This window comes from Sus scrofa, chromosome 1, assembly GCF_054392235.1.
Source record: "Sus scrofa isolate SSC_HxYL_T2T_F1_AM1 chromosome 1, Sscrofa_HxYL_maternal_Yorkshire_Landrace_v2.0, whole genome shotgun sequence".
In the NCBI taxonomy this organism is placed as follows: domain Eukaryota; kingdom Metazoa; phylum Chordata; class Mammalia; order Artiodactyla; family Suidae; genus Sus; species Sus scrofa.
The window spans coordinates 239,510,595-239,522,147 of NC_139383.1; the positions used below are offsets into that span (position 1 = coordinate 239,510,595).

General features: G+C 37.8%; 1 pseudogene; it reads left to right on the forward strand.

The window, feature by feature from the left end:
* Positions 1-967: 967 nt before the first annotated feature.
* On the forward strand, positions 968-1,621 carry LOC100158177 (large ribosomal subunit protein uL1 pseudogene; annotated as a pseudogene).
* Positions 1,622-11,553: the final 9,932 nt, after the last annotated feature.

Below are 11,553 nucleotides of genomic sequence, written 5' to 3' on the forward strand. Positions count from 1 at the left end.
AGAGTTAGGAGAAAAGCAAGTAAATACCTGAGACTATTCGCTGGGAAAGTCATTACCACCATTAGGCCTGAAGCAACAAGGAGAAGGAAAGGGTAGTTATCTGTGTCTACAGAGAGAGCTATAACTGTTGTAAAAGGTCCTCATATAGGAGGCTTAGCTTTTAGTGAAGGAATGCACCATGCCAACTTAACAGCCTGGCACCCACAGAGAACTTTTTTCAAGTGACTTTACTTCAAATGATTTTGAATGCAGATCTCTAATTGGATATATCCTATTGGATACATATCCTGTGATAGCCGCTTCAGTGTCAACTCCAGACCCTTAACCCACTGTGCCACAGGAGAACTCCTGTTGGTGATTTTTATTTCTGATCTTTGCCACCCATGAGGATTAGGAACTGGTGACTCCAAAGTCCTCCATTTGGGGTCATAGGTCTTAGTCACTTGGCAGTTGCATGTGCTATTGCAATGGAAATTCACCTACTAGAAGTTCCCATTGTGGCAGAGCAGAAATGAATCAGATTAGTAACCATGAGGTTGTGGGTTCAATCCCTGGCCTCACTCAGTGGGTTAAGGATCCGACATTGCTATGGCTCTGGTGTAGGTTGGTGGCTACATCTCCGATTCAACTCCTAGCCTGGGAACCTCCATATGCTGTGGGTGAAGCCCTAAAAACCAAAAAAGAAATAAAAAAAAAAAAACTCAGTTACTAAAACAGCTCTCCAGGAATTTCAGTGAAGGTTTTATCCAATTAGAACTTAACAAGCATGAGGAATGTATTTAGTAATCTAATGAAATACTTTTTCTACGTCCTTTTAAAAGATACAGTGAGTAGATAATAAGGTTTAATTAGCATTTTATGAAATTAAGAGTGCCACAAACTAGAATAAAATCTTATCTTAAAGGGCGTTACACATGCATATGAGAAAAAAGGGCTCTTTTTTCTGGTTATCGCAGCACCAAGCACCATGAGCAGCAAAGTCTCCTCAGACACCCTATAGGAGGCTGTGTGGGAGGTCCTGCATGGGAACCAGTGCAAGTGCCAGAAGTTTTTAGAGACAGTGGAGCTTCAGATCAGCCTGAAGAACTATGACCCTCAGAAGGACAAAAGCTTCTCAGGCACCATCAGGCTTAAGTCTACTCCCCACCCCAAGTTCTCCGCATGTGTTCTGGGAGACTAGCAGCATTGCGGTGAGGCCAAGGCTGTGGATATCCCACACATGGACATGGGAACACTGAAGAAACTCAGAAAGAATAAGAAACTGGTCAAGAAGCTGGCCAAGAAGTATGACGCCTTTTTGGCTTCAGAGTCTCTAATCAAGCATATCCCATGAATCCTGGGCCCAGGCCTGAATAAGCCTGGCAAGTTCCCTTTCTTGTTGACCCACAATGAGAATATGGTGACCAGAGTTGATGAAGGGAAGTCCAGGATCAAGTTCCAGATGAAGAAGGTGCTGTGTCTGGCAGTGGCTGTTGACCACTTGAAGATGACAGATGATGAGCTTGTGTACAACATCCACTTAGATGTCAACTTCCTGGTGTCACTGCTCAAGAAAATTTGGCAGAACATCCGGACTTTGTACATTAAGAGCATCATGGGCAAGCCCCAGCACCTGTACTAAGGCTCAGCTTAATAAATCATCTGCCACCATTAAAAAAAAAAAAAGGAAAAGAAAAGAAAAGAAAAAAGGACATGGGGGATAGATGTGGAATAGGGTAAAAGTACATATTTTTGTATATAACATCAACATTTATTTGAATGATTTTTAAAAAATTTTTATTGAAGTATAATTGATTTACAGTGTAATTTCTACTGTATAACAAAGAGATTCATATGTATTATTTTCATATTATTTTCTATTATGATTTATCAGAAGATACTGAATATAATTCCCTGTGCTATACAATAGGACCTTGTTGTTTATCCATTCTATGCATAATAGTTTGTGCCTACTAATCCCAAACTCCCAATCCTTCCCTCTGCCACCCCTCTCCCCCTGGCAACCACAAGTCTGTTTTCAGTGTAGAATGGCATATTTAATATGCAGCCCCAAAGTTTGATTCACGTCAAAAATTAGATATCTGAAACATTTTATACAAATTTGGCTAAATTTGCAAGAGACACAGAAAACTCAGATAATTGATGTTTAGCTTCTCCAGTATTTGGGGAGGAATGAAATCAACAGTGGATGCCTCAGTGGTACACATGTAATGAAAATTGAGTTACATTTTCATGTGATGGTAGGTCTGCACACTTGAAACGAAACTGCTATGCCACATCAAAGTCAAAAAACAACAAGCCTACAAAGATGAAAATAAATTGTTAATACTTCCTTGTTTTATACTGAGAGACTCTCTATAACAAAGCATTATTTCTCTTCACTTATCTTCCCAGTTTTTGCTCCTCTTATTTACATAAATTAATAGAGGAAAATATCATTGGCACCTAAGCTAATTTGATCTTGTGGTTGCATAGAATATTAAATAGTCAACTAATGCAAGAGTGATTTAAAGACTATCCTACCTCCTTTTGCATTCCCTGAATTGTTTGATAAGATGTCACCAAGACAGCTGAGTTTAAAAGAAAAGTATTAGCATAGACACAAAATCAAGAGCTCAGTGATGACCATTAGCCAAAGTGCACCTGTTTTTCAGAGTGAACACATCCACTTCTAATGGTTTCTAATTGTATGTGATGTGTTGATATGAGGTTTATTAATGGAAAATGTGAATTTGACTAGCCCCCCTCTAACACCACACAGACAACAATTATATAGAAATAGTATTTGAACAACATTCCTGTTTTGTTGAGAATAGAAAAGGAAGAGTATAAAGGATCACTGGGGGATAAGGTACATTAGGGGAGTTAATAAGACAATGTTCTGAAACTCTAAAGAAAAACAAATTGTAAATAAAGCAATAGAGCCCTGAAGACCATCAAGAGGGACTGCAGATGATGGACAAATCCTGTTTTCAATATCAGGATCTACTTGATGAGTTAGAAAATAATTCCCTTAAGAACAAAGAAAACCATAAAATGAAACAAGTTAACTAATTAAAATGTAAAAGTTAACTATTATGACCCACTATCTTATAGGACATGTTAAAATTTAGAGAAGGTATCTGGCAGTCTCAGAAGTGGCAGGGGAGGTGAGTGTTCAGTTGCTGCCAACAGACCCCAAGTGGTGGCATCTCAACGTGGTAATTTAAACACCCTCAGTTTTAATTATTTTATTTTATTTGCTTGGAGTGTCAGAAACTCCATCTCATCAGTGCTGCAAATACAACTGGGCACAAGATACTGAGTCACACAAACCAGACTCACAGAGGCTTTTACTTATAAACCTAATAACAATTTAATAATTTACAAGGAATAACATAACTTGCATGAGATCTAGATTATTATTCATTTTAACCTGGAGATCCCATTTTCTTCCTAATGAAAAGCCATACAGAGAGGTAAATAAAAAATTTCAAAAGGTTGCTTCACAAATACAGAAGGGGAAATTTAATACCATCAGAAATTTGGAGTACAGTACATCTGTATTCAAAATAGGGAATAACTGCAAAATGGTTCACTTCTTACCATTTTGGACCTTGGACGTTTTTGGACATTGCTTTTCTGACCTTTTATTTATTTACTTATTTATTTGCTTTTTAGGGTCACACTCACATATGGAGTTTCCCAGGCTAGGGGTCTAATCAGAACCACAGCTGCTGGCCTATACCACAGCCACATCAACACCATATCCAAGCCAAGTCTGTGACCTACACTACAGCTCATGGCAATGCCAGATCCTGAACCCACTGAGCGAGGCCAGGGATTGAACCCGCAACCTCAGGGTTCCTAGTCGGATTCATTTCTGCTGTGCCATGACAGGGATTCCTGACCTTTTTTTTTTTTTACTCTCTTTTGTCTCTATATTATTTCTTCTAACTTTCTTTTCTATACCCTGATTGATATATTCTTTCTTTAGACATGTTAATAGGTATTGTTACTGTTGTTGTCATTACTGTAAGTACATTTTTTAGATCTTTTTCATTTTATTAAAATATGCTAAAGTACCTCACCACTGATTTAGGGTTAAGTAGCTTTGATGTCATTTGGGAGCTTGTTGGAAATGCAGAATCTTGGGGGCAATTCCTATTGTGGCTCAGCAGCAATGAACTGGACTAGTATCCATGAGGACACGGGCTTAACCTCTGGCCCTTGCTCAGTGAGTTAAGGATCCAGTGTTGCCAATGAGCTGTGGCATAGGTCACAGATATGGCTTGGATCTGGCATTGCCATGGCTGTAGGCTGGCAGCTACAGCTCCAATTCAACCCCTAGCCTAGGACCTTCCATATGCCATGGGTGCAGCCCTAAGGAAAAAAAAAAAAAAAAAAAGAAATGCAGAATCTTGGGCCCCACCCCCGACCTGCAAAATCAGATTGTGCATTTTAATAAAATCTTCCAGGATTTGGGTGTACATATAAATTTTAGAATGCACTTCCCTAATCCTTGTCCCGTACCTTCCTCTCCTTCCATCTCTCTCTTTCTACTTTTGCATTTACAGTCAGGTTAACTCCAATTCAGTATTGGAAATAATCTCAGATATGATCTCTTCTCTACACTGTCCACTGTGTTTTGAGTCTATATCAGAAGTCTCAAGGGAATATCTTCATTACAAATTTTGGAGGCTTATTTACTGTGGTACTCAGGGAAACAAGCTTTCTGAAGATGGACCTGAAATTGAACCCCACAGCCTCAATGGTGTACCTGGAACAAGCAGGCATACCTGAGATACAACTCTGTAGCTGAATGAATAAGCTAAATTCCCAACGAAGATATCCTTTGAAATAGTCAGGATTCAACCACTTGGAAGTTACAGAAAAGTAACTAAAATGGTTTAGGTCACCAGGAGAATTGATGGCTCTCAAAAGGGCAAGGGTCTGGGATTTGCATCACTGATGATACAGGCACCTGAAGCATCGTGTTCCCAGGCTCTCACTTGTCACCTTCACTTTCACCCTCTGAGCATGGCCGCCAGTACTAGGAGATTCAGCCTCTGGGTGGCTTGCAGTCTGATTTGCTTGATGACACAAGACAACTCCTGTTTCTACTACTTGAGAAACTGGGGTTCCGATATATTTCTCATCAAAGTTAACTAATTCCATTACTGTTAGAGCCAGTCGTGGAAAGCTAAGGAAGGCAGTTATTAAGGAGATTATGAAGGAGAAGGTGCAGAAGAAAGAGGTGGGATTGATGGATGTGGGCTCCATCCCCATTCTGTGTTCACCCATATTCACCTCTGAGGACTGGAGGAGCCACCTAGTACTGTACCCATAATTAGCGGCCACCCAGATAGACTGTCTCTTTTTCAATTAAGTTATCATTTTCACACTCCTTCAGTTTATGATCCATTCATTATTTAGATTTATTTTCCGAACAAGAGTCAAAATGCATATAGCTAATCTGGCTCCAGTACATTGTTTATGATATACTTAAGATTCTAAGTAAATAGTGTTCCTTAACTTTAGTCTAATCAGCACATCCTGGACTTTACTCTATTGATGTTTGTTTGCACTTCCTACAATATAATTTTTATATATGTATGAAAATAAGAACAAACCACTTTGGGGGAGAAGCTTGTCAAGTTTAATCTGGTTTCATATTTGGAGTGATGTCTCGTTCATGGACTATGAACTTGACAGTGCTATTTCTCCATCAAAAAGCTTCATAAGGGATAATATAATAAAAACTCAAATTTTATGAATAAAATTAAAATCAATCATCCTTGGAAGGCATTACTTGGACTGTTTACTAATCAGAGCAAGTAAGGAAAAATGGATCCCAGAGTGGCTAATATTAATTTTTTTTCCTCTTTTTCTCCCCTAATCAAATATAGCTTGCTTTTAAAAAGCATTTGCCTAAGATTAAGACCGAAGTTTACACTCTGTGGTAGAGGAAAAAACAACCTTGCTTTGAGGAGATTTAACGTTCCTTAAATTGCTTAAATGATGCTTTGCTGTGATGTTTTATGATTGTCTATCCTGCAATAGGATACAAATTCTTCAAGATACCACTTAGAGACAATACAAGCATCAGTTTTTTTTTTTTTTTTTTTTTTTTTTTTTTTTTTTTAATTTTATTTTCCCACTGTACAGCAAGGGGGTCAGGTTATCCTTACATGTATACATTACAATTACAGTTTTTCCCCCACCATTTCTTCTGTTGCAACATGAGTATCTAGACATAGTTCTCAATGCTATTCAGCGGGATCTCCTTGTAAATCTATTCTACGTTGTGACTGATAAGCCCAAGCTCCCAATCCCTCCCACTCCCTCCCCCTCCCATCAGGCAACCACAAGTCTCTTCTCCCAAGTCCATGATTGATTTTCTTTTCTGAGGAGATGTTCATTTGTGCTGGATATTAGATTCCAGTTATAAGTGATGTCATATGGTATTTGTCTTTGTCTTTCTGGCTCATTTCACTCAGTATGAGATTCTCTAGTTCCTTCCATGTTGCTGCAAATGGCATGATGTCATCCTTTTTTATGGCTGAGTAGTATTCCATCGTGTATATATACCACATCTTCCGAATCCAATCCTCTGTCGATGGACATTTGGATTGTTTCCATGTCCTGGCTATTGTGAATAGTGCTGCAATGAACATGCGGGTGCATGTGTCTCTTTTAAGTAGAGCTTTGTCCGGATAGATGCCCAAGAGTGGGATTGCAGGGTCATATGGAAGTTCTATGTATAGATTTCTAAGGTATCTCCAAACTGTTCTCCATAGTGGCTGTACCAGTTTACATTCCCACCAGCAGTGCAGGAGGGTTCCCTTTTCTCCACAGCCCCTCCAGCACTTGTTATTTGTGGATTTATGAATGATGGCCATTCTGACTGGTGTGAGGTGGTATCTCATGGTAGTTTTGATTTGCATTTCTCTTATAATCAGCGATGTTGAGCATTTTTTCATGTGTTTGTTGGCCATCTGTATATCTTCCTTGGAGAAATGTCTATTCAGGTCTTTTGCCCATTTTTCCATTGATTGATTGGTTTTTTTGCTGTTGAGTTGTATAAGTTGCTTGTATATTCTAGAGATTAAGCCCTTGTCAGTTGCATCATTTGAAACTATTTTCTCCCATTCTGTAAGTTGTCTTTTTGTTTTCTTTTGGGTTTCCTTTGCTGTGCAAAAGCTTTTCAGTTTGATGAGGTCCCATGGGTTTATTTTTGCTCTAGTTTCTATTGCTTTGGGAGACTGACCTGAGAAAATATTCATGATGTTGATGTCAGAGAGTGTTTTGCCTATGTTTTCTTCTAGGAGTTTGATGGTGTCCTGTCGTATATTTAAGTCTTTCAGCCATTTGGAGTTTATTTTTGTGCATGGTGTGAGGGTGTGTTCTAGTTTCATTGCTTTGCATGCAGCTGTCCAGGTTTCCCAGCAATGCTTGCTGAATAGACTTTCCTTTTCCCATTTGATGTTCTTGCCTCCCTTGTCAAAGATTAATTGACCATAGGTGTCAGGGTTAATTTCCAGATTCTCTATTCTGTTCCATTGGTCTGTCTGTCTGTTTTGATACCAGTACCACACTGTTTTGATGACTGTGGCTTTGTAGTATTTCTTGAAGTCTGGGAGAGTTATGCCTCCTGCTTGGTTTTTGTTTCTCAGGATTGCTTTGGCGATTCTGGGTCTTTTGTTGTTCCATATAAATGTTTGGATTGTTTGTTCTAGTTCTGTGAAAAATGTCATGGGTAATTTGATAGGGATTGCATTGAATCTGTAGATTGCTTTGGGTAGGATGGCCATTTTCACAATATTGATTTTTCCAATCCAGGAACATGGAATATCTTTCCATTTTTTTACATCTTCTTTGATTTCTTTGATTAAGGTTTTATAGTTCTCGGCATATAGGTCCTTTACCTCTTTGGTTAGGTGTATTCCGAGGTATTTGATTTTGTGAGGTACAATTTTAAAAGGTATCGTATTTTTGTATTCCTTTTCTAATGCTTCATTGCTGGTATACAGAAATGCAACTGACTTCTGAATGTTAATCTTATATCCTGCCACTTTGCTGAATTTATTAATCAGTTCAAGGAGTTTTGGGGTTGAGTCCTTAGGGTTTTCTAGGTATAGAATCATGTCATCTGCATACAGTGACAGTTTGATCTCTTCTCTTCCTATATGGATGCCTTTGATTTCTTTTGTTTGTCTAATTGCTGTGGCTAAGACTTCCAAAACTATGTTGAAGAGCAGTGGTGAGAGTGGGCATCCCTGTCTTGTTCCAGATTTGAGTGAGAAGGCTTTCAGTTTTTCCCCATTGAGGATTATATTTGCTGTGGGTTTATCATAAATGGCTTTGATTATATTCAGGAATGTTCCCTCTATACCCACTTTGGCGAGGGTCTTGATCATGAATGGATGTTGAACTTTGTCAAATGCTTTTTCTGCATCTATTGAGATGATCATATGATTTTTGACTTTTTTCTTGTTAATGTGGTGTATGATGTTGATTGATTTGCGTATGTTGAACCATCCTTGTGAACCTGGGATGAACCCAACCTGGTCATGGTGTATAATTTTTTTGATATGTTGTTGGATTCGGTTGGCTAAGATTTTGTTGAGAAGTTTTGCATCTATATTCATCAATGATATTGGGCGATAGTTTTCTTTTTTGGTGGTATCTCTGCCTGGTTTTGGAATGAGGGTGATGGTGGCCTCATAGAATGTCTTTGGGAGTATTCCTTCTTCTTCAACCTTTTGAAAGAGTTTAAGGAGGATGGGCACCAATTCCTCTTTATATGTTTGATAGAATTCACGTGTGAAGCCATCTGGTCCTGGGCTTTTATTTGTAGGGAGTGATTTTATGACCTCTTCAATTTCATTTCTAGTGATTGGTCTGTTCAGTTGGTCTGTTTCTGCTTGATTCAGTTTTGGCAGGCTGTAAGATTCTAGAAAATTGTCCATTTCTTCCAGATTGTCAAACTTATTGCCATATAGTTGTTCATAGTATTCTCTTATGGTTTTTTGAATTTCTGCTGTATCCGTTGTGATTTCTCCTTTTTCATTTATAATTTTGGTGATTTGGGTTCTTTCTCTCCTCTTTTTAGTGAGTCTGGCCAGGGGTTTATCAATTTTGTTCACCTTTTCAAAGAACCAGCTCTTGGTTTTATTAATTTTCTCTATTGTTTTTTGAGTCTCTATTTTATTGATTTCTTCTTTGATCTTTACAATTTCCTTCCTTCTGCTGACTTTAGGACTTCTTTGTTCTTCTTTTTCTAATTCATTTAGGTGGAGGGTTAAGTTGTCAATTTGGGATCTTTCTTCTTTTTTGAGAAAGGCCTGGATTGCTATAAATTTCCCTCTGAGCACTGCTTTCGCAGCATCCCATAGATTTTGAGAGGTTGTGTCTTCATTATCATTTGTTTCAAGGTAGTTTTTAATTTCCTTCTTGATTTCCTCATTGACCCATTGGTTTTTTAGTAGCATGTTGTTTAGTCTCCATGGAGTAGGTTTTTTCTCTTTCCTTTTCCCATGGTTGATTTCTAATTTCATGGCATTGTGGTCAGAGAAGATACTTGAGATAATTTCTATGCTCCTAAATTTATTGAGATTCGCTTTATGTCCCAATATGTGGTCGATTCTTGAGAATGTTCCATGAGCATTTGAGAAGAATGTGTATTCTGATTTTTTTGGATGTAGTGTCCTGAAGATATCAATTAAGTCTAACTTTTCTATTGTTTCCTTTAGGATCTCTGTTGCTTTATTGGTTTTCTGTCTAGAGGATCTGTCCATTGATGTGAGGGGGGTATTTAGGTCTCCTACTATGATTGTATTCTCATCAATATCTCCCTTTATGTCTGTTAATATTTGTTGTATGTATCTGGGTGCTCCTATGTTTGGGGCATATATGTTGATGATAGTAACATCCTCTCCTTGGATGGATCCCTTAATCATTAAATAGTGTCCTTCTTTGTCTTTCTTTATGTCTTTTGTTTTAAAGTCTATTTTGTCTGATATGAGCGTTGCAACTCCTGCTTTTCTGTCATGTCTATTGGCATGAAATACTTTTCCCCAGCCTTTCACTTTCAATCTATATGTATCTTTTGTCCTAAGGTGAGTTTCTTGTAGGCAGCATATTGAAGGTTTTTGCCGTTTTATCCACTCAGCCATTCTGTGTCTTTTGATTGGGGCATTCAGTCCATTGACATTTAAGGTGATAATTGATAGATGATTATTTATTGCCATTTGATCCTCGTGTTCCAGTTGATTCTATGGTTCTCCATTCTTCTTTTTTTTTTTTTTTTTTTTTGGTTGGATGGTCTCCTGTTATTATCTGCTTGAGTGTATTTTTTTTTTTCATTTTTTGCAAATGCAATATTTGGTTTTGGCTTGTGGTTGCCCTGTTTTTTAAGTATGCTAACCCCTTCCCATAATTGTGTGTTTTAGCCTGATGGTCCTGTAAGTTCAAACACTTCATTATTATATTAAAATTAAGAAGAGAGACATACATACAAACAAAAAGGATTATTTACCTCCTAACATCCCTTGCCCACATTTTATGGTTTTGATGACTCTTTTATTTTTTTCTTTTTAATTTTATTTTGTTTGAAGCATGTTCATGATTAAATCTGTATGCTGGCTTATTTGAGTGACTGCTCTCTGATTGTATCTTCCTCAGTCCTAGTTCTTCCTCTTCTTCTTCTTCTTCTTTTTTTTTTTTTTCTTTTCTTTTTTCTTCCCTTTCCTTCCTTTCTTTTTGGTTTAGAGAAGCCCTTTCAATATTTCCTTTAACCTGGGTTTTGTGTTGCTGTATTCTTTAAGTTTTTGTTTGTTGGGAAAAATTTTTATTTCCCCTTCTATTTTAAATGATATTCTTGCTGGATAAAGTATTCTAGGTTGCATATTTTTTCCTTTGAGCACTTTAAATATCTCTTGCCATTCCCTCCTGGCCTGTAGTGTTTCTGTAGAGAAATCAGCTGATATTCTTATGGGGGTTCCCTTGTAGGTAACATTCTGTTTTTCTCTTGCTGCCTTTAGGATCCTCTCTTTATCACTAACTTTTGCCATTTTTATTATGATGTGTCTTGGTGTGGGTCTGTTTGGGTTCAGTTTGTTTGGGGCCCTCTGTGCTTCTTGTATCTTGAATCCAGTATCCTTTAGATTTGGGAAGTTTCCAGCGATAATTTCTTCAAATATATTTTCCATTCCTTTATCTTTTTCTACTCCTTCTGGAATTCCTATTATGCGTAGATTGGCCCGTTTTATATTATCCCATAGGTCTCTTATATTGCTTTCCAGTTTTTTGATTCGGTTTTCTGTCTGTTGACCAGATTGAGTGATTTCCATTATTCTATCTTCCATATCACTGATTCGTTCTTCTGCATTATTCATTCTGGTTTTTACTGCCCCTAGTTCAGTTTGCATCTCTGCAAATGAATGTTCTAGTTTTTCTTGGCTCCTCCTTATATTTTCTAGCTCCTTTCTGAGGGTATCTGCATTGCTGTTCATATCTTCTCTTAATTCCTTCAGTATTTTCACTATTTCTCTTTTGAACTCCAGGTCTGTC